Source organism: Lonchura striata, chromosome 10 (genome assembly GCF_050655825.1).
Source record: "Lonchura striata isolate lonStrDom1 chromosome 10, ASM5065582v1, whole genome shotgun sequence".
NCBI classification, from domain to species: Eukaryota; Metazoa; Chordata; class Aves; order Passeriformes; family Estrildidae; genus Lonchura; species Lonchura striata.
In genome coordinates, this window is record NC_140712.1 from 16,732,310 (window position 1) to 16,758,025 (window position 25,716).

The following is a 25,716-nucleotide window of genomic DNA, read 5'->3' on the forward strand; positions in this document are numbered from 1 at the left end:
AGCAAAAGTAATTTCACTAAACTAAGAGCAGCACTAAAAACCATAAATTAAATCAAGCAAAATGAAGAAGATTGCAAGGGGAAAAGCAGCATCTGAAATGGATATGCCCTGTCTTTATACAAGGTTAAGAAAACATGGAAATATATACAGCACAGCCTGCAATCTTGCTGTGCTGAGACCTAACATTTTAAACCTTTACTTAGAAAGACACAATAATTCCAGTGCTGTTTGGATTACAGAAGATGCAAAGTTTTGTGCACATTCTGATGCATTTCTGCACTTTATATATATGGGAGATAAATTATGTGAGCAGTGACTAGTACAAATAAATGAACCAGAGCCAGAGCTCTTCTGGAGGGATTTCAGGGACAGCAGGCCAGGACTTACTTGGATTCTATTTCAAAACTTTCTGGAAAGAGAAACCTCTGCACATCAAAAAAGCTGAAATAGAGTGAAAGCAGAAGCATCTCTTTGCATCAGTTAGTGTCAAGCTTTAAAACTTTGCTTCCACACTCTCAGAAATTGCTGATACCTATCATGAACATTTTGGGAAAATGATGAAGCTCCAGACCTTTGAAAAACTGAACATTTTCTATCAACATAGGGCAGTACCTGTTGAAGTTGCTGGGGTCCAGGGTGATGTTTTCAGGTACTCTGCCATTCCACTGGAGGATTTAATCCTGCTGGAGCATGACAACAGGCTTGGCAGTGTTGGTACCTGCCTGGCAGCCACATGGGATGGGAAGGGAATGCTGCTCTGGCAGTGAGAATGGTCAGGTTCTTGGGGCATCTGGACTAGATGTGAAGCTGAGGGTGAAAGGAAAATGAGAAACATATCCATTAAACCAGGCAGGCACAGCCATAACATGTGCATTTGATCATCATTGCCTGTAAATTGTTTCTGCCAATGAAGAGTTCAGAACATTTGGAAAGTCACTGAAACATTTCCAGTTCAAATAAAAAGGTAAACCAGAAATAGCATCTGCAGCCATCCATGGGGACACCATGAAGTGAGATATGAGATATACAGTGCCATAAAAATGTTCACTATTCAAAGTCTTTAGGGAGAAGGGTAATCAAGGAAGCATCACAAAGTAACTCCTTTTTATGAATTCAAATAAGTGTGCTTTAAAAACAGGCTTATTCCATTGAAAATACAGAAAACTGAAGTTATTTCAATGGGCTTTGGACTAGGCCCAGTTATCTAATAGAATCCACATCTTTGCTCTCAAGTAGCAGACTAGGCTGAAATTCTGGGGGCTAAAACTTGATGTCCTGACTATATGACCTTATAGAGTAAATACCAAAGTCAAGGCTTCAGCAAATCTCTTCTTTCAGGGACCAGGAGATGCCTCTGACCTGTAGCTCAACTCTACAGACCAAGTACAAAACCACACTCCAGCTGTGTGCTTTTTCTGCCCTGCCATCACTCAAAGGCAAATTCATGTGGCAAACATTAGTTTGAAGGCTGAATGTATGACACTGCCCTGCTTTCCACCATGTGAAATTCCAGTGCAAAAGGAGGATGCATAGCTAGTCATACAAATCTGTCTCTGCATGCAGGGCTGTTTCAGGCAGCTTGTCATGTTCCCTAAGGGTTTCAGATGCACAAAGGACAAACGAGGACATCTATAATCATGCTGCCTTCACTCTTCTACAGTGTAGAATAACACTCTTTGCATCAAGAACTTGAAACATCCAACATAGAAATCCCTGGTAGCTCACAAATGTCTAAACTTCTACACAAGCATCCATCCATCAAAATTATTTTTAAACTCAATTTGTGTCTTTGAGGTAGATCTGAATGGAAGCAGTAGTTTCTTATCAGATTTAATTTTGCAAGGATACGAGTGCAGCCAAGACTAGCAGAGAGGTTAAAACTCCATCTATCAAGATATCTGCCTGCTAAAGCAGGGCACTCACAACTCCAGATCTGCTTATCCTCCTCTCGTCTACAGAAACTGAAATCTCTGCAAAACCAACTATCTCTCACTGGTTTGTATGTGGGCTTATTTTAGTTAGGGATTCATGTGAGTTCAGCCTAGCTCCAGTTGCATGCTCAGAAAGATCTTGCTGCTGTTCCTGCTCCTGGTGTTGATTTTGAGCTCCTAAGGATCTCCAATAGATGGACCACATTTGCCTACCCTTCCTCTCACCCCTGGATCCAGCAGCCTCATGCTGAATGCTTAAATTAAACATTTGGGTCTCATGCCAAAGGAGAAGTCCAAAAGTGGTTGTGAAAGTTTCTCAGATATTCAGTCCACTCCTCCTTTCACACCATTAGACTTCAATGATGAGAAGCTATTCTGAGTGGTATCTGCAGATACTGGAAAATTAAAGTGGATCCAGAATGACATTAACATCAATTTTTCCTGATGACTGAAACTATTGATCAAGTAATTCACTCCCAACAACATCTCTGGACAGTAACCCATTTGCTCATTCTTGATGGATCAAGAAAGACTGAATTATTTAACAATCTGATACAAAAAAGCCTTTTTCATCTATGAAACCAAGAAGAAAAAACTATTTTTCATTCAAATTCAAACCATGGTTGGAAAGCCAATAACACACAACACAATAACCCTCATTTCAATCTCACTTGGCCCCATCAGGATGGGGTAGTGCTGAGGTCAGAGCAGGGAATCCATCAGGTACATTCAGACCTGAAATCCCATTAGTGTATTAATTTTTCTCAATCCAAACAGCATTTTCTAATGAAAACCAGTTGGAATGAACACTTATACTACAAAATTAAATACACCAATGAAAAGCCAAGAAAGGAAGGAGATGCATTCAATGAGTCCCAAAGATTCCTAGATTACAGGTTACCAAGAACAAAAGATTCCTATGTGCTTTAAGCTATTTGTGTAAAGATTAAAAAAAAAAAAAAAAAAGGGAGTGAGAGAGCTTTGCATGGCTTAAGCTGCTTGCTATTATGAATGAACCCAAAGAAGTGCTGGAATAGTTTACAGAATGCGTCAATAAGGTGATGAGGAAAGGAAGTCAGGGATTTGTTGGTAGCATTTTCCTCCAGGTGTGTAGGGAGCAAGTCACAGGTCTGACATTAAGAATAATGATCACAGCTGTTTGGAGAATGAAATGGTGATAACTAAAACAAGGGGAAATGCCACATATGCATTATAGAAACGTTGTAAATTAACTTGTAAATTACTTGTAGAGTGTCATTTGGTGTCCTACAGTGACAGTGGCCACTGAGTGAATGCTCTCCAGAACTGCAAAACAGCAAGAGTGTGATTTTCAGTCCCATAAAAATACAACAGTATATCTGACAGATCTTTGAACATGTTTCTTACTAAAATAGGCTACAGCCCTGATGAAGAAATCCAGATCCTATGTGAGGAGACCATTTTGCCCATGTGGAACATTACTAAGTCAACAGGAATGAAAAATTAATCCACTTTCTAGAATAAAAAAATCCATCTTCCTTAGAACCACTTCCATAATTTCTGGTTACTTCTATCAAAATCTCTAAAAGAAAATGGGTCACAAAGAGACTTTAAAAAAAAGAAGAGAAGTGGTGACAAATTAATGTGGTAGGACTTCTCCTACTGGTTAAAACATAAAATGTGAGGCTTCTAATTGCTTGGGTGGTTTAATGGAAATAGTTGTCATTTTAGCTGCTTGACACTTCATGCTGAAGAGATGTGTCAGATTGCCCCATGCTTACATGGCAATTTTCCCAAATAGATTGTGAAACTGAGAAGATAAGGTCTTTACAATTCAGAGGGATCTGCTATTCAACTGGAGAGCAAGTATGAAGATAAGCAACATGCCAAGCATTGGAAATGGCAATCTTGATTTCTCAGGAATGGTTTTCTTACTTTCTTGTTTCATTACTCTTGCTTTTGTCCTGTCATGCTGTCAGCTGTCATGCTGGGGCAAAAAAGGAAAGATCAAAACATACCTTCTCCCTTTCTGGTTGACTGACTGTTCAAAAAAATGTTAGTATCTTTGGGAAAAACATTTTCTCGATGAAAATTCCAAGTGAAGGCTTTAAAATTCTTGCAGAAAGAAAAAAATGTAGCTTTCTTTCTCTAAGACATTCTGGGATGTCACTGGCATGAGGAAAACTACTTTGATTTTGAACTGATGTGCATCAGAAATCCAAACTAAATCTCTTTATCCAAATACAGACACCATGAACTATAAAACATCTTGCAGGTTTTTCCTTCTTCCCAGTGTGTGAGGTGCTGATAATACTCAAGCACCACAGATGTCCTGGGGCTGTACAATTTCCTGTGGCTGGGAAACCACTGCTCACTACCTCCTGTACCTCTGGCTTGCTTTACGTTTAAGAGCATCAGAACCAAATCCAGCCACAGAGACACTGAGACCACAGAAGCAGCTGAAGATGTAAAACCCAGAGATGAAGGATCAGCCCAATTGCAAACATTCACTGCAAGAACAGAGTTAACAAAAATGGAATCACTTATATTTCAGCCAACAGTAATTAAGGAGTGACTAAGTGAACAGGTGTAAAATCAACAGCATTTCCAACAGTATTTTAGAATTGCAAGGCATCAGTTATTTTAAATTCAAAACTGTAACTAATTTGGCTTTGTGGCAGTCTCTTACAACTGTCTAACACCCTTTTAAGCTTATAAAAGAAAACAGCACATACTGCCAAAAATTCTGCTTATTTTAATAAAGACTAATACCAAAAAAGAGAAGTTTCACACAAGAGGAGCTCCCCTGATGTGCTGCTGTGAAATCTGCAGACAAACAGTAAATGCACAGCTTCAACTGCCCAGTTGAACCAAAGCAATTGTCTTATAATTTATATATAAATCAAAAAAGGTTTAGGAATCTCATTTACATTGTAACAAGTACTGCAGGTGTCAAAGAGTCTCCAGTTCTGTGCCACTGGAAATCTCACACACCTATGTGGAGAGAACGATGAAGCCTCTCCCTACATTTTTCCTTCTTTATTGGCCTTTGCAACAGCTGAAAATCAGGTTGATGGGACACCAAGGACCTTGGTGCCCCAATGGTGAAGTCTGAGTGACTCAGAGACTGCCAGAAGATGTGGTGCTGACAGCTCTTGTGACTTCCCTGTGACTTTCCCTCTATTTAGTGTTCCTCCTTTAAATAAGCCTTGCTTTATTTACATTACAACATGGGAGTCTCAGCTGTCACTGGAGAGCAAAGGAGTTGGTCCTGTTTGGACAACAACAAACCTACAGATTGCAGAATCAAAAAGGGAGAACTAAAAGCCTGGTAGTTCTTGCTTAGTGAATTGCATGATTTTAAGATGGTCCCCAAACCATGAGGCATTACTGAGTGCTCCTTGCTGAAGGAAGCCCTTGGACACCACAGGGGGAATGAGATTTGATGCTCCTTGGAGACGCTGAGGAGGAAGGACCACAAACCAGCCACAGAGGGTGGGAATGTCAGCCTGAGCTGCTGGATTAAAACACCCCCAGGAAAGCCCATCCCCAAGATTTTTGGATCTAGAAACAATGCCAGAGAAATTGGTTTTCCCCAGGCGTTTCCTTTCTTGGGCAAATTACATCCAGGAGAAGAGGGGCATGAAATGGGAATGAAAGAAACCAAGCAGAAAGGAATTAACTGTACTCTAGGCACTTAGCTCAGAAAGGATTTGCCTGCAATGTTAGCTGAAGGACTTGGATCTCAGTTTCCCATGCCAAGTAGCCCATCCCTAGACTGACTGCCTTGGGCTCCATTCAGCAGTAACACAGGAGTCACTATTTCCTTCAGCTGAAAGGATATTTTCACCTGCTTGCACTAGGGGAGAATACAAGTTCTTGTCTACCAGAGCAACATGAAAAGGAACAGAAAAACAGATTTTGTCATAAAGTTGTTAAGATCAAAGCAAACCATCTTTCTCCATAATTGGATTCACTCTTTTGGGCTTTTCCTCTGAAGTATGACACTCAGAATTAAGCAGACAAACAAGCCACCAGTTAGAAAGGGTGCTGAGAGTCAGAGTGAGGCTGAAATATTCAGTTGTCCTCAAAATTAATCAAACCCTGCAGCACAAGACCAATTTCTTCTACCCTGCACATTCATATATTTCCCTCCCCAAAACCCGTAAAGTGAAGCATTTAAGATGACCTTTACTCATCCTGCTGGATGCTTACTAGTTGAAAAATGCTGGTAAGTAATGGATCCCAGAGAAGTAAATGTTTATGCTTGCCTAAACCTAGCCAAGGAAATTCTCTATGGTGGAAAAACTGTCTCACTATGTAGAGTGCCATAACCAGGAGGATATTAATAGAAATAAAAATATAAATGCCTACTTGTTTGCAACTCAGAATTTAACTGTTAGGTTGCCAGAGAAGGGATGATTATTTCTCTAGTGATCCAGAGCCAACCTAACTGCCAAGGACAAAACCCTATTTCAAAGGGACTGTTTCATAGGAGCCCAATCCTGTTTCTGCCCAGCCAAAACACACCAGGGTTTTTAATTCCAGAGTTTAGATACTTAAATAGCAACTCCTGCTCTCTGCTGTGCAACTAAAGCAAATGCATCCAACTCTTTTAGCTTAAGGAGACATGCATACTCTATGTTTGACTGTGGCATTCACTGCTGGCAAGGTTTAAGGCCATCTCTCAAACTATGATTTCTGCATGGGAAATAAGAAATAGGTGTGAGTTTGCATCTCAACCACCCATTTCACCACCCTGAACACAAGTATGATCTACCACAGAAGTAACCTCTTCCATTACTGAAACCTGATTCACCAGAACAATCCACTAGAGCCCCATGATAGTGTGGACAAATGCCTGCAACAAGAAAACACCAAACTTACCCCCAACTTGATTTCAACTTGCAGCAAAATCATTCCAAATTTATTGTTCACCCTTTGTGTGAGTCCAACCTAGAGGAGAAAATAAGGTGAAAAATTACTGCTTAGCTCAAAGTAAGGACTCAGCTTTGCAGTGTTTTGACAGTGATAGGGCTGGAACTGGGAAGCTCCATTGTCTGAGCAAAGTTTTGTTTTGCCTCCTCTGTTTAGAAAGAATGCAAGCTGTGTTGGTTCTCCCTCTCATTTCTTAATCCCAGGAGATATTTCCACAAAAATTAGACTTTTGGTTCTTTGAAGTGCACCCACACCACCATGTGTTGCTTGAAATCACACAGCAATAAACTGAACGGTGGCAAAAGAAGAGGATGACTGAAAGTGTAGGAAAATACTGGATAACTGTGAAATTTACTGAGGAATATCACAGCTGTTAATAAAGAAAAAAAAAAACCTAGCTATTTGTGGAATTTTCTCATATCTTTTCAATGTCCCTTTTAAGTGGTTTTGTCAGTGCCATATTTTTTATAATTGATCTTCCTAACATCCCATAAAACTTATAAAAGTTTTAAATTCTCAGAATTGTCTCTCATGAACATTCTAATATAACCCATGATTTTTATTTTTTTAAGGAAAGAGAAATAACAGGAAGAAGCATTATCCTCATTGTGCATAGCTCTGCTCTCAAGATTTTTCATAGCTACGTAAAAATATCTGTCCTGATATGAAAATACATCAAAACAAGGAAACTGCAGATGTTCAGCAAAAAAAGCATGGAATATTTTAATGTCTGCAGATGAAATTATTACAGGGTGTGAAGATTAAGTTCCGAAGTAATCAAGAAAATAATTACTCCAGGTCAAGCACTCTGAATGAATCCGGCAGCAATGCACATAAAAGCAGACAGCATAAATAACAACAGGATCGTGCCCACCCAAAGAACTGTCATTTGTTCCATTTAGCCCAACTCATTTTAATTGCACTGTGCACATGAGTAAGAATTAGGGTCAGCAGGATTAGGCTGAAAGTTTTTTAAGGGCTTTAAAGGCTTTATTTTAACAATAATAAACAGAAGGGCTTAGTAGAATAGGAGGGTTATTGTGACTCTGAGTTGGATGAAAAGTCCATCGCCTTAAAAAAAACCCAAACCCTGCAGCAACAACTACTTGCAGAATAAAAGTCTTTACTCCTTTAAAATGAAATTAAAGCCGAGAACCATTTTCTGCCACCTTCTTGCCTAAGTATGAATCTCATAAATACTTGAGGCAGTCTCCTTTAAAGGAGGCTCAGATACTTGAAAATTTAAGATGCGTTTCTGAGGTTTTTAAAATCTTCTTTTGCTGTACCACAGGAAGTTTTTCCCCAAGAGGCTACTTGGCCTAGGAGGATCCCAAAACTTGTTGTTATTTTCTTTTTTTTTTTTTCCTTTCATTTTAATTTATAAAAGATGAGACATTAAAAAATGTAAACACTGCGCAGCAGCTCAAAACTCCATTACAAATACTTTGGGATGGCACTTCTGGAGTTGCATATGAAAACAGACTGGGGAGGAGAACAAAGTCAAACTGCACTTCAAGCCAAGCAAAGGCACAGCCAGTACATCTTACATTTGATCAACACTCACAGTGTTTCCACCCAGCAGCAGACGGTTTGGGTGCTAATTTTATTCTTGCCTCTAACATTCAAGTCTGAAAATCAGAATTAGAGTGGAAATTTTAATGAGCAGTGTCATTTTTGTGTAAGCCTCAAGGTTACCTTACTTTGGTACACTGTGGGAGGGGAGTGCAGCTGAGTTTGCATTACAGCTATGGCACTGTATAATTTTTCCTATGTGAGCACACAGGAACAAAGACTCTGCTCCTCGGGTTTGTTCACATGGAGCTGGGAATGAAGAAGGTTCAGAGGCAGGTCATGTCTGGATACCACACCATTCAGACGCCTAATTCTCACTAGGTGTGGCTACCTCTGAGTGACACAGTATAAAGGATACTTGAGTTACCTGTCTGGAGCCTGACAGTGTTCTGTTTGTAATCTCTTAAGAATGTGCTAACTCAACCTGTCCAAAGGCAGCACCTAACACACCTGCAGGGAACCCTGATGACTGCACTTTCTATATTAAAAAAAAAAAAAAAAAAAACTGCTGGAAATCATTGTAATAATTAGTAACTTCTTGTAACATTCAAGTGCTTGCACAAGCTACCAACAAAAGACATCTCCCTGTATCACTGCTATCATTTTAATAAAACCATTTTTATCTCATTTACCACCCAAGGTCTCTGTCCCCATGGCTTTTACTCTGCTGGAGTGATGCAAACCCTCTTCCTGCCAAGTCCCCTTTGGTCAGGAGTCTCTTTAAGGTTGGGATTGGTTTTTTTCTGTTCTCTATTTCAGGAAAGAACAGGTTTCAACTGTCTGCTTTTCTTTTTCCCATCATGAGCTGTTTGCAAATGTGTGCTTTGACACAGAAACCCGGCACTAAAACAACACAGGCTAAACATAGCAAAGTCAACATTAGGAAGTGCAGCCTAGGCTGTGTTTTAGCTAGGCTAGACTGCAGTCCCATGGCAGCTGCTAGTCCAAGGCCAGGGCCCACTGCTGGCCCCTGTGAGCTCCCCTGGGGACCCAAACCCACCCAACACAGAGCACGGGGACTCCTGAGGCATGGTAGGTTTGGCACAGGTAGCAGTGGGATAGGATGGAATCCACCCTGAACTCCTGGCTGCAGGGACAGAATGACCAGAGGGACTTTTAGCAGTGGATGTGAGCTGGGACAATTTGGGAGTCCTGCTTGCTCCTGCTCCTCACCTCCCTCTGTGCCTCAGGGGGACAGAGGGGTGCCTGGGTGGCTGTTTTGTGGCTAAAAGGAGATAAGTCAGGTCTTCTGAAGCAGTGATGCACCAGGGTGTGGATGTGGCTTGGTTCTTGGCTGGGGCATCGTCCTTGGGCTCTGCAGTCCTGCTGACTGACAGAGATGCTGGAGAGCAGAGCAGAGTCACCCCTCAGCTGCTGCTTCCACTGCTCTGAAATAACTTTTTAAAACACTCTTCTCAAAACAAACAAACCAGCCCAGCAATAATATTGCAATGGATAATGCATAGATAAGATATGAGATTTAGCTTTGTCAGTGGATAGACAGCTAGAATCCTTTGTGTGGAGTGCAATATTTAGGTCTTCTGCTCTGCTTCACTGTTATTTTTATGCTGGAATTAAACACGATCTGACTGGCTATATTATTTTATTGTCTAACCAATCTGCTGATTAGTCTGATTAATTATGCAATTATCCTTCAGCATGACTAATAGTTTTGTCATCATGTACAACTTGCAGTAATGTTTAATTTCTTCTTAAAGAACAACAGTAAAATGATTGTACTTTAGGGAATTAGTACTTAGCCATCCTTTAAAAACTAATAAAATGGCTAATAAAACTAAGAAGCCTGGAGATGGAAAATTAATTAAAATGGTTGACAGGCTCTGTCTTAACTAGGCAAAGATATATTACCCCATATAGCAATGAGCAACAACAACAACAACAAAAAATAAACTGTGATTCTACAAGTATAAAATCAGATGTATCACATCTGGCTTCAATCCAGATAAAATAGAATCAAAGTGAAAATTGCTAGGATGCAGGTGCTTACAATAATACATGGTTTTTAAACTGGCAAAGGAGCAATTTCAGAAGTTGATATTTTCTTGGAAATATACAAATAATAAATAGTTATTGAGATCATGTCATTAGGGTTTGTTTGGGTTTGGTTTTTTTTTTTTCCCTAATAGGCTTACACTGCACTTGTTTAATTTGTTTGCAGAATTATTTAGGAAATCTTCTGACCATTTTTATTTGAAAACCCTAGATCCTAAAGGTGTTGCACTACTCAACTGCCTCTCAAACAGACAATGCTGTACATTTAGCAGGCTCATTGGCCTCAAATGTTGTAACTGTATTAAAGAGTTGTATTTTCAGCCATTCAAGGTATAATCAACCCTTTGCCAGTGTGCACAGATATCACCTGTCTGAAACCATTCTTGTGGACAGTGCTACAGCCATTACTGGAGGAAATTTTCCACTCTCTTCCACTTCACTGATCAAACATTTTTTTTCTCTAAGCTCCCCTCCCCTGTTCCATGTTGATTTTCTTGTTAATGTTCCCCATGACCATCTTATAACCATTTCCCCAAGGGAACACATGAAGAGGGAACAGCAAATTACCCCTTACTCTTGTTCCAAAGGTCCATAAAGCATCCAAGGCAATTAAGATCTCGTGGAAATGCACAGAGACCATTAGAGGAGCAGTCAAGTGACTGTGATCAACATCATCCTTTCATGAATACCCCCTCCTTGCTGGTCTCAAGTGTACCAGAGAGGGGACAGATCAACTCTCTGCTTGCCAGAGGGAGAGATATTGGTCAACCTCAGAGCAATGGAAATTTTCCTCAAGGTAAAGCCAAACCTCAAGCCAAAGTTACCACAGTTCATGGACATCTAACTATGGACCTTGTTTGAAAAAAGCTAAGCAGAGGTCATGATTCCTGGAGAGAGCCAGGTGCAATCCATCATTTCCAAAGCCAAGTATCCAGGGTCATGATCCCTACAGGAATCCAGGGCAAGGACTGGAATTGCTCAGCATTCTTCAGCTTCTGCCAAGGCAGAGATACAGAGCCCCATTCTGTTGTCACAGCGCAAGGGAAGTCCCTGTTGTGAACAGGAATTTCACAGCTGATCTCAGAAACTGGGTCATGGCTTTGCTTCTCAGTGCATTTGCTATTTCTGTAGAATTGTTTTGCAGCTTATTGGCTCCTGATATCTCCTGTGTGACTCTCTCAACCTCTGAGGCCAGGTCCTTACCACGTCCTCAGCAACTGGCAGTGCTGCACCACCTAAGACCTGTGTTCTGAGTGTTCTGATTACAAGGTGAAACCTTTCTCTAATGCAGATTTCTTTGTGTATGTCTGCCCAGGCAGAAGATATCAAATTTTACTTGTTTATAAATAACCTTCATTACTAAGAAGAAAAGGGTTTCAAAATTAGTTGAAGGCATGCACCAATGTAACAAACACCTCTGCTTGGGAATCTTGCTCTAGGATAGATCTCTCACCACTGCTAAAAACTTCAAAACCTATCACATCTAACAGCAAACATTTCTGCTTCTCTCACTTACACTTTTCTCCATCAGGATCTGTGACACATTGTTCTGAGGGCTGATCTGCCAGGAGTTTATAATGAAAAACCCGATGGCACTTGAGTATCTGTCAACAGTCAGGGGGAACTTCTTGAAAGTGCATCTTGCCATCCTGATAGACCATCATAAATCTGGAATCCATGGATAGGGAATGTCCTAGGAGATTTAAACACAAACACCTTGATGCTGCACCACTGAAGCACCACACAAGAGCCATTTGGCATAAGTCAGATTCTCTCATCCATTCTCCACTGACTAATAAACCAAAGAGAAAACTAAATCAAACACATTCAGTCAAGAATGCTCTCAAGCTGTTGGCCTGAAGAGTAAGTTTATTTGCATGATTATTTTTTCTGGCCTGAACAATAATTTAAGCACCTGGTATAAATTACTCACTGGTAGCCACATTAATTCCTGGGGCTTTTCTTCCACCTTAAGCTAACGCCAAGAAGAAATGGCAGAAGAATAACTCACTTGTTTCTGGGCAGTGTTCTGCGTTCTCCATTTGCCCCTTTTCCCCAGTAGCTGTTTTGGCCTCCCTGGGAGCCAAAGTTGCTGCTTTCTCCAACAAAAATGGAATATGTAACCTCCAGGCTGGAGCCATTGTCTGTTGGGAAAGTCCCATCACTGCAAGCAGAGAAACACCACGTAAATATAAGCACAGCACACCAATTAATTAACACTTTTAATTACACCACAGACACAGTAACATTTGTGTCCTTAATTTGGAAAAAGGTGTGTGCACCTCTATAAGAGCCTGCTCTAAAGAATGTTTAGAAAGCAGTAAGTTAGTGACAAGGCAGCTTTGTGCTTGAGCATCAGCACCTCCTGTCCAGGACCTCCTGTTCAGCAGGAAATATTCAGCAATTCTGATGTATTCCCCAGGCATGCTGAGGCAAAAAGAATGAAAGGCTGAATTTCCCCTTGTATTTATGGCTGCCCAGGGAAGACTTGATGTGGTCAAGAGAGGAAATATAAGCTTTTCTCCTGTATTAGCAGGGGAATGTCTCCGTTTCCATTCTTGAGCATGTTACACTGGGGGAAAAAATGGGAAGAAGACCCATTTTAAGAAATCACCTTGCCAGAGTGAGTCCAATTCCATTGTCTGAAAACCTGGGACAAAGGAAACACAATGGTGTAAATGATGAGGAATATCTGCAGTGAACTTGGCCTACAGACCTATTTATGCCTGTTGTGGGGGGAATGATATAACAGTAAGCTACCCTGAGCTGCAGAGAATAATGTCACCATCCCTGGCCCAGGCCCTGTGGTCATTATTTTTAAGAGCAATAGGACCATCAATCATGGCAGGAACTCGTGGCTTTTCAGGAACAACATCTTGATGTGGGCAAAACCTGAAGAAAGAATCTCAGTTAATGCAGCACAAGGGACACAGGAATCAACTTCAAACAGAGGCAGTAGTGCCCAGGAGATCTTTTTTGTCTTCCAGTTATTGGCATGGTGGGTCTAAAGAGGTGATATGCCCTGAATCAGAGTCAGGATATTAGCCTGATTTCACTTCTGAGCTTTGGTGTAAAGCAGAAAACAAGAAACGTTCATAAGGATGAAATTCTGGCCCAGGTGAAGTGAGCAGGTGATTTCTCACTAGACACCAATGAGCCCACAGCTACTCCTCAATTTGATTCAATGTGATTTAGAGGCATAGAAAACATTTTTCCCAAGTCATTCAGATCCTTTTGTAGATGTCTTTACAGGGCCCATTGAGAATCCCTCTGTTGATTCTGGAAAATCAATTAGACTTCCAGGAATCTCATTCAGCAAAGCTAGCAGACTAATTGGAGCTGCTCTCCTTGCATGCACAGACCAAACCCAAAAATGCCTCTGTGGCTGCTGGAAGAGGAGCTGTCAAAAGCAAAAATATTCTCCCTGGGAACTGGGTGCATCTAAATTACTCACAGGCTATTTCTTGCTACAGTGGCTGTTAACGGTAGATTTGTGCTACGACTGGGACAAAAATGACCATTGCATTTTTGAGTCTACCACCACCTCCTGCTTCTTCCAGCTGAAGAACTAAGGAACATGTCTCCTTGGTGCCTGAGGGGGTGACCCTGGCAGGGAAATGTCACAAGGGACACACAGTCATCCTCTCCTTTCAGACTTATGGGAACATTATATTGATAGGGTATGATGGAGGAGAGAAAAAGCCAAGGCTTGGCCAGGAGCAGCAGGTGATTTCTCTCAGCTTCCTCACACAGACCCATAGGACTGCAGCAAGGCAGAAAATGGCCTAAATTTACCTGCTTACACTCTGCAAAAGGAAGCTCAGACATTTCAAAGCAGATGACAAAAACCTTTGAGGCTATTTATTTTCTTCATTAATCCCAGACCAATCTCAGCAGCCTCTTACATCACCTTTCAGATGTAAGTTCTTCTAAGCAATTAGTAATAAATATTAGAGTTTATAAACCTACTAATGCACTAATGGGATCTGGATCCCCTTCCACATGCTTCACTGTTTCGGCCTCACAACCCCAAGTGCACGGGTGTCCTTTTTGGCCAGCAATAACACAAACAGTCCAGTGCATAGCTATGGAATAGTTGCACATCAGAGAAAGCTTGTGGGTTTTTTCAGATGCTCCAGCCATAATGAGGCATTAATGATCTGCTAAATGCAGTGCAGAAGCCAAGATGCAGTACAACTGTCCAAAACACCGAGCCGTGCAGTGTGTGCTTACCTGGCATTATTGACAGTGAGATACTCAGCTCTCACTGCCTTTACTCCTTTTCCAATAAACAAACCAGCCTGGAAATGCACACGCCCCCAGTTACTTTAACAGATCGCTCAACTGGGACCAAAGAGCTGAGATTTTATCAATGACCGTGGGCAGCCAGTGCGTGCAGGCACAGGAGCTCCAGCAGCCAGGGCTGTCCCTGCCTTTCGGTGTCTCCTGGCTCTGCCAGGGTGACATTAGCACAGGATGCAGCCCGGAGCCAGGACAGAGCCTGCCCTGCCATGTGTTCTGCATCAGCATCTGGGGCTCTCTCCTGACCCAAAGCAAGGCTCTGAACTCCCACTCTCCCTCCCTCGCAGAAAGCAATAAGGGACCCTGCCAAGCTCTTGATAACTTTTTGGAAAAAGAGTGTTGTTAAGAATTAAGGCTTTAAATAACGAGTGATGAGTCCCCCGACAGTCAAAAGAGAACATGAGCTGCTGCAGCCAACTTACAGGCTTTGGGCTAGAACAGCAGCTGCCATGGACCAAGATGTAAAATATACAAAGCACAGTGAACAAATCCAATTTCTAGCTAGAATATTGAGAAATAAGTTTAAAATGCTTTTTATGTCTTACAGGTAATGTTTTCATGTCAACAGTATATTTGAGGGGAAGTGTTTTTCTTGGAACTACCCTTGAATTTTTGGTCTTATTTTCCAGAGGTGATGAGCAGTCGTTGGCACAAATTACTTTCCCTCATCCCCTTACATCCTGGCATCACTGTGGTCAACAGCAGTGCTGAGAGTCCTGCCTGTCTCTCCTTAAATCCCACTTGGAGTAGGTGCACTCATAGCCTGGGCACATTCCCTCTAACACAGCCACCCAGCTGAGGCTTCTGGAATGGGACCTCTGCTCCTCTCAGCTCCCTCTTTCATATTAGAACAAACAGGGCCCCCAAAAGTGTCTTAATGCAGTGTTAAAAAGACCTTTAGCAAAATGTGAGCCACCACAAGCATCACAGAGCAGCACACACAGTCAATGCCACGCTGTTATATTGACAGAAACATAGAAACCATCACGTGCCTTGGAATTGGAGTGGACTCTGGTGAAACACTGCCAGGGGTGTGTTCAGCCTGTCCCTCTGGGTGTCTTCCTCACACTGCCTGGTGGGGACCCAGTGGATGAGGCACCATGTCCCAGCATCCTAAAAGAAAAAGGGTGGTCTGAAAAATGGGGCCCTGCAATCAGTGATACCTTGGGAGTGTAGCTTTTCCCACTGTGCTGGCCAGATTTCTGACCTGAGCCAGTCCAGCATGTGGGTCCTGGGGGCCATAACTCCTACACCTCCCAGCTTAGCCTGTGGCGTGCACAGTAGGTCCCCAGGGCACACACAAGGGTTCTAAACTTGCATTTATTGTGCGTGAAATTCAGGTGGTTTATTAGAAAACAGTAAGGTCTGTACAGGTATATAAAACACAAACATGTTTTGGGTAAACATAAGAGCTAATAAGGAGAGAGTATGTATTCATATATAGAAATATAAAATTCTATTGAGCATTTAACTATTAACTACTAATAAAAATAAATGTTTTCTAAGAGATATCACACACTATTTCGAGGCATAGTTGTAAGAGAAATCAATGGAGAAGTGTAGGCATTTGTTCTTAACAGACACAAAGGTTGCAGAAATACATATCCAAATTCTATGTCTTACTAAAAACTTATTGCTCCTGACATTGATAAAGAAGTGCAGGATATTTGTTTGGGAAGTGGAGGCAAAGCATAGTTCTGCCATTAAATGGTTTTACCTGAGCACCAGCCACTGCATTCTCTATTAAGTTGTTGTTTGGATTTGCAATCCAGAACTTGCTGACAGCCCCGAAAAATCAAAATCAAAATGATCCTAAGCAGTTACCAAACAGGAAGGGATACATTTTCATAGCACTGCCCTGGACTTGAGCCACAACTCTCCTATTGACTTTAAAACTCCACACAACCTTTTAATGACACTCTTTAAGGAAAATAAACCATCTAGTAATGTCAGACATGGTCATTTATGGAGCCACATGCTGAACCTATTGTAAATTATATGTGAACGTTAACACAAAATCCATGCTCTGTCCAGTGCAGCTGAAGGAAATCCAAGGGTTGAGAGGTTTTTTTGAGTTAAGAAGCTTTGGAAAATGTCTCAAAAGTGAAACTTCTGGTCTGTTTTTTGAAACTTTAGGGGCAATGGTAGGAGTTAGGGATTCTCTATGAATTTATAAAACTTCTACATGAAAAAAACAACCCAAATATCTTTGCAAGCTGCAAATGGCCCATTAAGAAGAAGATTAAGGAGATATAATGTTGATGTTTGTCCCAGTAAGGAGTTTTTCTTCAGAGGGAAGATCAGTAGTAGTACACACAGAAACCAGATATAACTATAGAAGCATCTAATGCCATCTGTTGTCTTACTTCATTGGATAACATCCCTTGCAAATAAGTAATAAAGATCATGTATAAAAACACTGCTAAAACCTTCTATCCCTGAGAGGTGCCTCCAACAGTCCTGGAGCTGACTGGAACTACAGGCAGTGTGCATGGCTGTGGACTGATCTCAGAACTACTCTGAGGAAGATTACATGCATAATTAAGGGAAAATTGCAAAATATTGTATTTAAAAATACCCTCAGCTCTCAGAGAGAATATTTGATTCAGTGTCGTAGAGTAAATATCTACATAAAGATGCATAAAGATAAGTGTGTCTTGCATGATAAACCAACAAGCCAGCATGGTTAATCTAGAAATTTTTATGACTACAGCATTCCCAAAATTAAATAAGATATTCTTTAAAATGCACCATGCAAAGTAATTTATATTAACGAGATTCCTATTCTTTCTCCTCCATTCTCAGAAGGTGCAGGGCCACTTCTTTCCTTTAATGATCATCTTGAGTAGAGGTGGTACTTTACTATTTCAGTCTAATTAATATTAATTGACATGCTCGGGGATATTGCATTAAACCCTTATTTGACCAAAAGGGCTTAGCACAAGCTTCCTTTGATGTACAGTCTTATGAAGATAAATTCAGAAATCCTTCTTTTAAATGTAAATACTAAATCAGGCCAGTTAAAATACCAGCTATTTGTTACTAAATCTTACAGAAGCCTTAACTTTGTACTCAAATGATCCCTGTCAGCATTTATAGTCCCTCTTCAGGCATACAAAATTCCTGTTGACGTCAGTTATGTCTGTGCAAGACTGCAAGATTAATATTAACCTTCTTGGTTATTTTTGTATACAGAGGGATACTTGAAATAAATCCATTTCATGGAATCATATCCTGTAATTTCCCCTTGATGGGCTGCAACTGTACATAACATCTGGAGTCACAAACAGTATGGTCCCCATAGGTATAGCTCTGCTGGATTTCATTGTTTTCCTGGCAGCCATCCCTCAAACTTGTCATCTGCTGCTCTTGTTTCTGCCTCAATGAGGTGTCCAAAAGAGAGTTTAAAATAAGGCACAACAAAATGAGGTACACAGGTACCCAGCTTCCCCCTGAATGAGTGTTGGAAATCCACTGGGACCCTACACAAGGGCACAGCACCTTGGAGTGAGCCACAGGGAGGGGAGCAGGGAACTGACACTGAGCAGCCAATTCCACTGAGCTGTCATGTCCATCCCGTCCAGCTGAGTCTTGGAAACACAAATAGGAAATGGATTTAGACAAAAATGCAAGTGTCCCTGCCAACCTGCCAAGATCAGTAGGCCTGGCTGCTTCCCCCCTCAAACGATGGGCAGAAGCTGTGCTGAGGAGGCCATGGAAGACCAGCTTTGGACAGAAAAGTGCAGCAACAAACTGCTCATTGTTTTAAACAGCATTTCAATTGTAGAGTTTCATTCTTCCGCATTTAGCTGCAGCTTGGCTAATTGTGCTTCAGAAGGCTGCATGAAAAGCCAGACTTGTATCCAAAACCAGATTTTAGCTTCAATTAATATGATTAGTCTCAGCTGCAGGCTTCAGGGGCAGCCCTGAAAAGTTGCACACACAAAACTGTAGTGATCACCCTCGTGACCAGGACTAATGTGATTTAAAGATCACTTACATTTACAATCAGAGATAAGGGTCCATGCCATCAGAACAAAACCCCAATAACTGATCAATTCCAGTGTATCACTGATAGAAAACCCAAGCCTGGAAAGGCACCCACATGCAGCACTGTCACAGGAGCACTTTATTCTTTGTGCCAGCATGAAACACTGTCCCCAGCCCAAGCTGCAGCCTTGCTGCTGTGGCCAGCACCAGATGCTTAAGACACCTCTGAACACTGAATTATAAATAGTTCAGCAACACAATATTTGTGACCTTTATGCCCTGCATGACAGTCTGCACACGCCTGCCATGTGCCCAGCTCTGGGCACATCCCAGCCTGCCCCAGCCTCCCCAGGAACCCAAGCTGCTGCTGGCTTGCAAAGCAGCACGAGCCTGGCACAGGGCAGCAGATGGAGAAGGGGAGTGCAGACAGCTCTGCCTGACCCACACACAGTGCAGCACAAACCACTCCAGCAATGTACATCTAGAATTACATCCTCTAAAACCTCAGGATGGGAGGGGGAAGCCTCCTCTCTGGTTTACTCTGCCTCTGGGCTGGAATTTCATTATCTGGTGCTGAAGCAGGTGCCTGTTCTTTGACTGCCTTGCTCTGATACACATGCTGTTCTCTGGAACTGCAAATTATTTTAAATTCTTTTAAAGGAAGGCTGTTTATTACATTTTAACTACTCTTCATTTTAATGAATACAGATCAAAGCCACATGAGTCTTTCAAAGAATCTCATATTTAATCTTTGCTATAAAATCTTCTCACTGATTCAAGTACTCAAAGCCCTCAGGGTCATATGCCAGGGCTGGCTCTCACTTGGATTATCAATTGCTCTATTGCACTCCACACATGCAGATAAACCCTTGAGTACTTACTTTCTTCTGATAAAGAGCAAGACCATACACCATTCTTCTAAGGACCATTATTAACATAAGGCTATTTTTTTCATCCCAGACCCATTACTTCAGTTCCAGAGGTTTAATACCCAAAGGGAAGAAAGAAAGCTAAACTACATCCACACATATTGGACAAACCTCCTGACTCTGTACACAGAATTAGGCTCTACAGACAGAGACAATCACAAATATGAGAAGGCAATAAAAATTTTGAGTGACCTGAACAATACAAATCAAGTTTAGGATACATGAAGAGTGTTCCTGTGTTGTACAGGTCCTGCATCGCATTTTCATGAATAAATTATTTCAGGGGGCCCTTTCACACATGGAGCACATCTCTATTTTGTGTCTTACACAGCTTTTTCAGTCCTTACAGGACTGAGAAAAAGTTGTCAGGAAGAACACAGGAGGTCAGGGGGTGTCAGCCTGAGCATCCACCCAGTGAAGGAGGAAATGCTCACAGACACCAAAATACCACTCAGGGTCCTGCAGAGCACACAGCAACTGGACATGTTGGGGCTGGAGCAGGAATCACTTTTCCAGCTGGGATATGTATGGCTTTTGTTGTGACCTTTTTTGTTAAGTTCAGAATGCCCTTGTGAGGATCTAGGTCAAAGCCAAGTTCCTGAGGACTTTCCTGGCACTGAAGTGATCATTTGGGTCTGTTCTGTTCATGTTTCATTCCCTCTGTCACAAGAACATTTTGGGATATATTTCATGTTACTGTGACTTGCAAGCCCTGTCTTTTTTATCATTGCAAATTAAAGGTCTATTGCTTCAGTCAGTTCCATTTATACTTCACTGCTTTAATTTTAAATGAAAGTTCCCTTTATCACAAACTGTCCAGAATTACTGTGGCAAAGATTTCCCTGTATCTAATCACACTATATCTGATCTGATAATAATTAGGCTGTGCTGAGAACCTGACATTTATTTCAAACAGCTGCACTACCAGAGGAAAGTCTTAACTCAAACAAAGGCAAAGTCAGGACATTTCTTAGGAAAATGATGCCTTATTCCAATATTCTGATATCTCTTTGCATCACAGATGGCTCTTGCTGTTTAGTCCTGGCTATGCAAAGAACTGAACTTGTTATAATAAAATATGTGTCCTACCAGAAGGCCACGAGTCCCCCCTGAGAAGTAGTGGTGATAGTCAGGTTATTGAGGTGCACTGGATGTTCATATCCTCCTCTCTCATCCACATCCTCATCCAGGTGAAAATGCCCAGGATCTGTTGCCCCATGCTTTTTAGTTCCACTCCTGACATGTGAACAGAGCTAAAATTCCTTAGGATCTGTTGAGACAAATGTAGATCCAGGTAAGGAGTTACAATAGAAACACACACAAAAAGAAAAACAGGTTTGGGCTTTTTTTCTCTCTCATTAGGCAATATTTTTGCAGAGTGAAACATGGTCTCGGGAGGAAGTGTGAGCTCCCTGTTTCCACCCACAGCAGCTCAGGACCTGCAGAGCCATGTGCCAGCAGCTGCACAGCTCCAGGCACGGTGCTGCCAAGCAGCAGCTGCCAAGCAGCATGTGCAGTGTTTAGCAATAGCAGTGACAGACACGGTGCTCCTGCCAACTGCAGAAAGGGGAGAGCATTTGCCACCAGGCTCGATTTCCTGGCAGCTTCTCCTCTGAGTGATTTTAGCCCAGACCTGCACAGCTCCTCAGTTTCCACCGCCTGGTGCAGGAGCAACTTTACACAAAGCCCCTGCAAGAGCAAGGCTGCCCCCAGAACATGTGAGACATCCAAGAGGAGGCAAAGCACAACAGGGTGAGAGAGACCCAGCACTTCTCTGAGCCAGGGAGGCAGCAGGTTTGCTCTGCAGGAACCACAATTCCTTCAGTGACATCTCATGGAGTAATTTTGCATGGGCCCTACTGACAGCGATGTTACCAAAGAGTCCCCTCGAAGGGAATCCCCCTCGAAGGGAGATATAATGAAGAAAATGTCTCATTGCAAGTCTAGTTTTGCAAGACAGGCTAACAAATTTCCCCCTTTTTCATAGGCAAATATACTTTTTCCCACACACAAAATGGTAATTTGATGCTTTATATTGCTTGTTCACAAACCAGGAAAGGAACTATCTGAAACCACCTACAAGCAAATGTATTAAAAATTACTCACTTTAATGTGCCCTCCAAATGCATCAAAAAGAGAAAAACTGGCGTTGATATTGTCCATAACAGGAGTCTTCCATTTCTCCTCAAATAAGTATATTTCTGGTCAGAAAACCAACTTCTGCTTCATATCAACACCACCTATGACTCTCTAATGTGGAGACAAATTTGGCTGCCTGTGGAAACCAGAAAACTTATTATTCAGGATGAGCACAGCATCTTTTTTACTGAATTGTTCTGAGCAAGTGCACACCTTTCATTTAAACAATCACCAAGTCTGGGGACATGCCAGATTTTAGTATCTCATCCCAGAGGCTGCTACAAAGGACTGCTGCCTCTGGTAAAACTTTCAAACTCCAAAATAAAATTAGGGCCTTCAGCTCTCATATGCACCCTTGTGTTTATGGGACAAAATCTACTTAAAAAGACAAGTAAATGTAGAATGTAAAAGTCAAGACAATGTAAATATTTATCACAAATTAGTACCCTGATAAAACTATTTCATACCATCAATTTTCACTTGACTGTTTTTCCTTGGACAAGGAAGGAGATTAAGCTTTTCAGGCCGATGCATAAAATAATCTGTACTGGCAGTGGCGATACCAGGTCACCAGGTAACCAACTTGTAACCTCATCCATCAGATGAATAATTATTCCTCTGGACATTTCCACTTTAAATCCACTATGAGGCACGCCTGAAAAATGAAGCAATCAATTATTTTTACAGCTGCACGTGGCAGGATCATGCAGTTAGATGAAGAGCATACTGATTTAATTTTGATCTAGATAATCCTTTGCATGATAGAAGTTCTCTAGCCATTAAATATGTTAGTGCCATCGCTTTGTAGAAAGCTAAACATTATTTTTAGAGAATACTTCTGTTAGCTTGGTCAACATCCACTGGAGCCAAAGACTATGGCATAATTATCATTGCACTGTTCAGATTCACAGCAGCCACACAGGAAAAGCAGAGCAAAGCAACAGAATAAATTCTCAGGGAAGACTGAACCTTTTATCCATCCATTGAAAGCAGTAACAGTAAAACAGGTGCCGTCGTATGTGAGGAAATCTCTTTGGGCTATGGCTAACCCCGTTGCTCCATTCTCATTATACTCCTGCTTATCTTCTGCTCTGGAAAGCTTATCCACTCCGAAAATCCCCAGCCAGGACTGCCTGAAGGAGACAAGGAAGGAGCAAACTGATGATACACCGAGCCCTCCACCCTGCAGAGAACTTGGGCAGGAGGGAGCGTGCAGCATGGCACAGCTCCCCTCCCTCTGGCACGGGTGGCCCAGTGCATATTCCCCCCGGGTACCCACCGCATCCCCCGGTACCCATTGCATCCTCCGGTACCCACCGTATTCCCCGGTACCCACCGCATTCCCAGGTACCCACTGCATCCCCCGGTACCCGCCGGATCTCCCGGTACCCACTGTATTCCCCGGTACCCACCGCATACCCCCAGGTACCCACCGCATCCCCTCGGGTATCCACCGCATCCCCCGGTACCCGCCGCATCCCCCGGTACCCACCTCATCCCCCGGTACCCACCGCATCCCCCGGTACCCACCTCATCCCCCGGTACCCACCGCATTCCCCGGTACCCACCTCATCCCCCGGTACCCACCTCATCCCCCGGTACCCGCCGCATCCCCCGGTACCGCCGCCCCCCGCCCGCGGTCGGGCCGAGCCCCGCTCCGCCCCGCGGTCGGGCCGAGCCCCCGGCGGCGCGGAGCTGTCCATGGTGGCTCCGCTCCCGCCCGGCCGCTGCCGCCCCCGCCTCACCTGCGGCGCGGGCGGTCCCGCGGCAGCGGCCGCGTCTCCCCAGGGCGGCCGCCACCACCTGCCGGGGCTGCCGGGCCAGGAGAGCCGAGCCGGGCCGCAGTGGCTGTGGGAGCTGTGGAAGCGGCCCCGCCAGCAGCCGCCGTGCCGCCGTCGGGGAGGCGCAGGTTGAGCGCCAGCGCCTCTCGGAGCAGTCGGGGCCGTGGCGGAGCCGGCCGGGATGCAGCGTTCTGTCCAGGAGGGCCCGGGTGCGGCTCCGGAAGGGGCGACCCACGCCCACCAACTTCTGCCCGCAGCGCTCCGGGGCCGCCCCGTCGGCTCGCCCGTACAGCGAGCGGGTGGCCCGCGAGCCTTAGGGGCAGCGCTCCGAGCCGATGTGCAGCTCCCCGCCGTCGCGGATGAGGATGCAGAGGATCCGCAGGGTGATGGGCGGCCCGTGGGGGCGGTCGGCGAACACCAGCTGCCCTGGTGGCGAGGGGAGCGGACGGGCTGGGGGCGCGCACCGCCGGGCCGGGAGGTGCCGGCGGGCACGGCCGGGACATCCCCGCAGCAGCCGGGCTCCGGGGCGGGCGGCGCCCCGCTTACCTCCTTGGCGGAGGGCGGCGGAGCCCTCGAGGCGCAGCCCGGGCCAGCCCGGCAGGTGTGGGAGCCGGGTCGCCACGGGGCGAGGTGCGGGCGGCGTCCGGGCAGGGCCCTGCAAGAAACGGGCGGCGGCAGCGGCGGCGGGGTCGGCGGGGCGAGGGGGCGCGGAGGGCGCGGTACCGACCTGATGCTGCGGCCGATCGCTGCTCCACGACGCGTCCCACGGCGGCACCGGCTCCGGCACCGGCTCCGGCTCCGGTGCGAAGGGCAGGAGGAGCCGCGGCTCCCCGGGGCTCCCCGGGGCTCCCCGCGGTCGGCGCGTCCCGGGCGGTCCCGCAGCCCGGGGCCGCCCCCGGCCGCAACACGTGTGCCGCGACTTCGCACGGAGCCGCCAAAAGACACATTTTGCTTGGGATGTGTTTCGGTTTCGTTGGGTTTTGTCTTTTTCTCCTTTTCCCCCTTCCCTTAACGTCGCACCGGCGCAAGCAGAGCCCCGTTCGCTCTCGCACAGCGCGGCGGCAGCGCGGCCAGGGGGAGCCGGCGCGGCGCGGACCCAGCGGCCGCCCGACGAGCGGCACCGCGGCTCCCGAGCTCGGCTGCAGACGCTTACCTGTCCCGACAGCGCCGACCGTGGACTCTGCCCGCAGCCTCTCGGAGCTGCCGCTCGGGCGGGACGGGCAGGGCAGGGGCAGGCAGGCGCAGGCAGCTCCCGCTCCGCCGCTCGGGCTGCCTCCCCTCCGCCTCCCTTTTTATATCCATCTCCCAACCGCTGGCGGTGCCCGCACTGTTTACAGCGGCTCCGCCGCTGGCTCCTCCCAGCCGGGGACGTTCCCTCCAGCCTGGACGTATATCTAGGACCGGCGCCCCGATGCCCCGCTGCCCGCACCGAGAGGTCTCGCCGAGCTCCGGGGACAGCGGGCTCCTTGCCGGGCTCCCCGCGGCTCTGTGCTGACCCACCCTGTGCAAAGGATGCAGCTTGGTGCCTGCCGTCTCTGCAAGGGCAGAGGGCTGAGGCACCCCAGTCCCCAGCTCCCGAAGTCCCAAGCCGGGGCTTGGCATGCCGTGGTTCTTCTTGGGAGGCAGCTGACCCCTCTGGCCCCTTCTCGTGGGGGTGTTTCACCCTGTACCGTCCTGTGTCTGGCAGATCTATGGACGACACCGTAACCCAGCAGCTGCAAATCTCCCTTGATAGCGGCTGAGCAGAGAGGTATTTGCCACTTCACCCCCCATCAACCTGTGCTCAGAGTCTGCAGTGAGTGGAAGAGGAAGAGAAACTGCTCGGACAAAACAGACACAAAACCCCCATGTGCTGAGACTGCCTTCCTGGCTTGGAAGGTTCCAGTCTCAGTGGCCATGGCACTTGTCACACCGTCACACCTGGCACTGACTATCACACACTGGTTTGTTTTCCATGAACTCCAACATCAGGTTTTTTCATAGACTCTGAAATACAGCACAACTGGCCTTCTGGATGACACATAAATCCAGGTATCTGCTTTACTGCAGCCACAGCCTCTCTCCCCCAGGGTCATAATCCCTCATCTCCACTCGGGAGTGCAGCATCCCGAGAGGACAAGCCAGAAGTGGGTAGGCAATGGT

The 25,716-nt window shown here is 44.7% G+C and overlaps 1 protein-coding gene and 1 pseudogene across 3 annotated transcripts in view; both read right to left on the reverse strand.

Moving 5' to 3' along the window:
• CEMIP (cell migration inducing hyaluronidase 1) overlaps positions 1 to 24,856 on the reverse strand; it is a 101,062-nt gene extending 76,206 nt beyond the window's left edge. For both annotated transcript variants that reach the window (XM_021537589.4, XM_021537588.3), the window contains exon 1: positions 24,728 to 24,856. The gene's annotated coding sequence lies outside the window, so the exon portion shown is untranslated. The remainder of the gene's footprint in view (positions 1 to 24,727) is intronic.
• LOC144246952 (uncharacterized) overlaps positions 1 to 25,716 on the reverse strand; it is a 50,261-nt pseudogene that overhangs the window by 19,236 nt on the left and 5,309 nt on the right. Inside the window, exons 2-15 of the transcript XR_014957541.1 lie at positions 23,543 to 25,075; positions 22,763 to 23,323; positions 22,261 to 22,448; positions 21,761 to 21,929; positions 20,744 to 20,924; positions 16,453 to 16,527; positions 15,746 to 15,848; positions 14,667 to 14,759; positions 13,194 to 13,325; positions 13,048 to 13,083; positions 12,445 to 12,597; positions 11,950 to 12,126; positions 6,798 to 6,866; positions 613 to 807 (exon numbers count right to left, since the gene is read on the reverse strand). The product of XR_014957541.1 is annotated as an uncharacterized LOC144246952 (transcript). The remainder of the gene's footprint in view (positions 1 to 612; positions 808 to 6,797; positions 6,867 to 11,949; positions 12,127 to 12,444; positions 12,598 to 13,047; positions 13,084 to 13,193; positions 13,326 to 14,666; positions 14,760 to 15,745; positions 15,849 to 16,452; positions 16,528 to 20,743; positions 20,925 to 21,760; positions 21,930 to 22,260; positions 22,449 to 22,762; positions 23,324 to 23,542; positions 25,076 to 25,716) is intronic.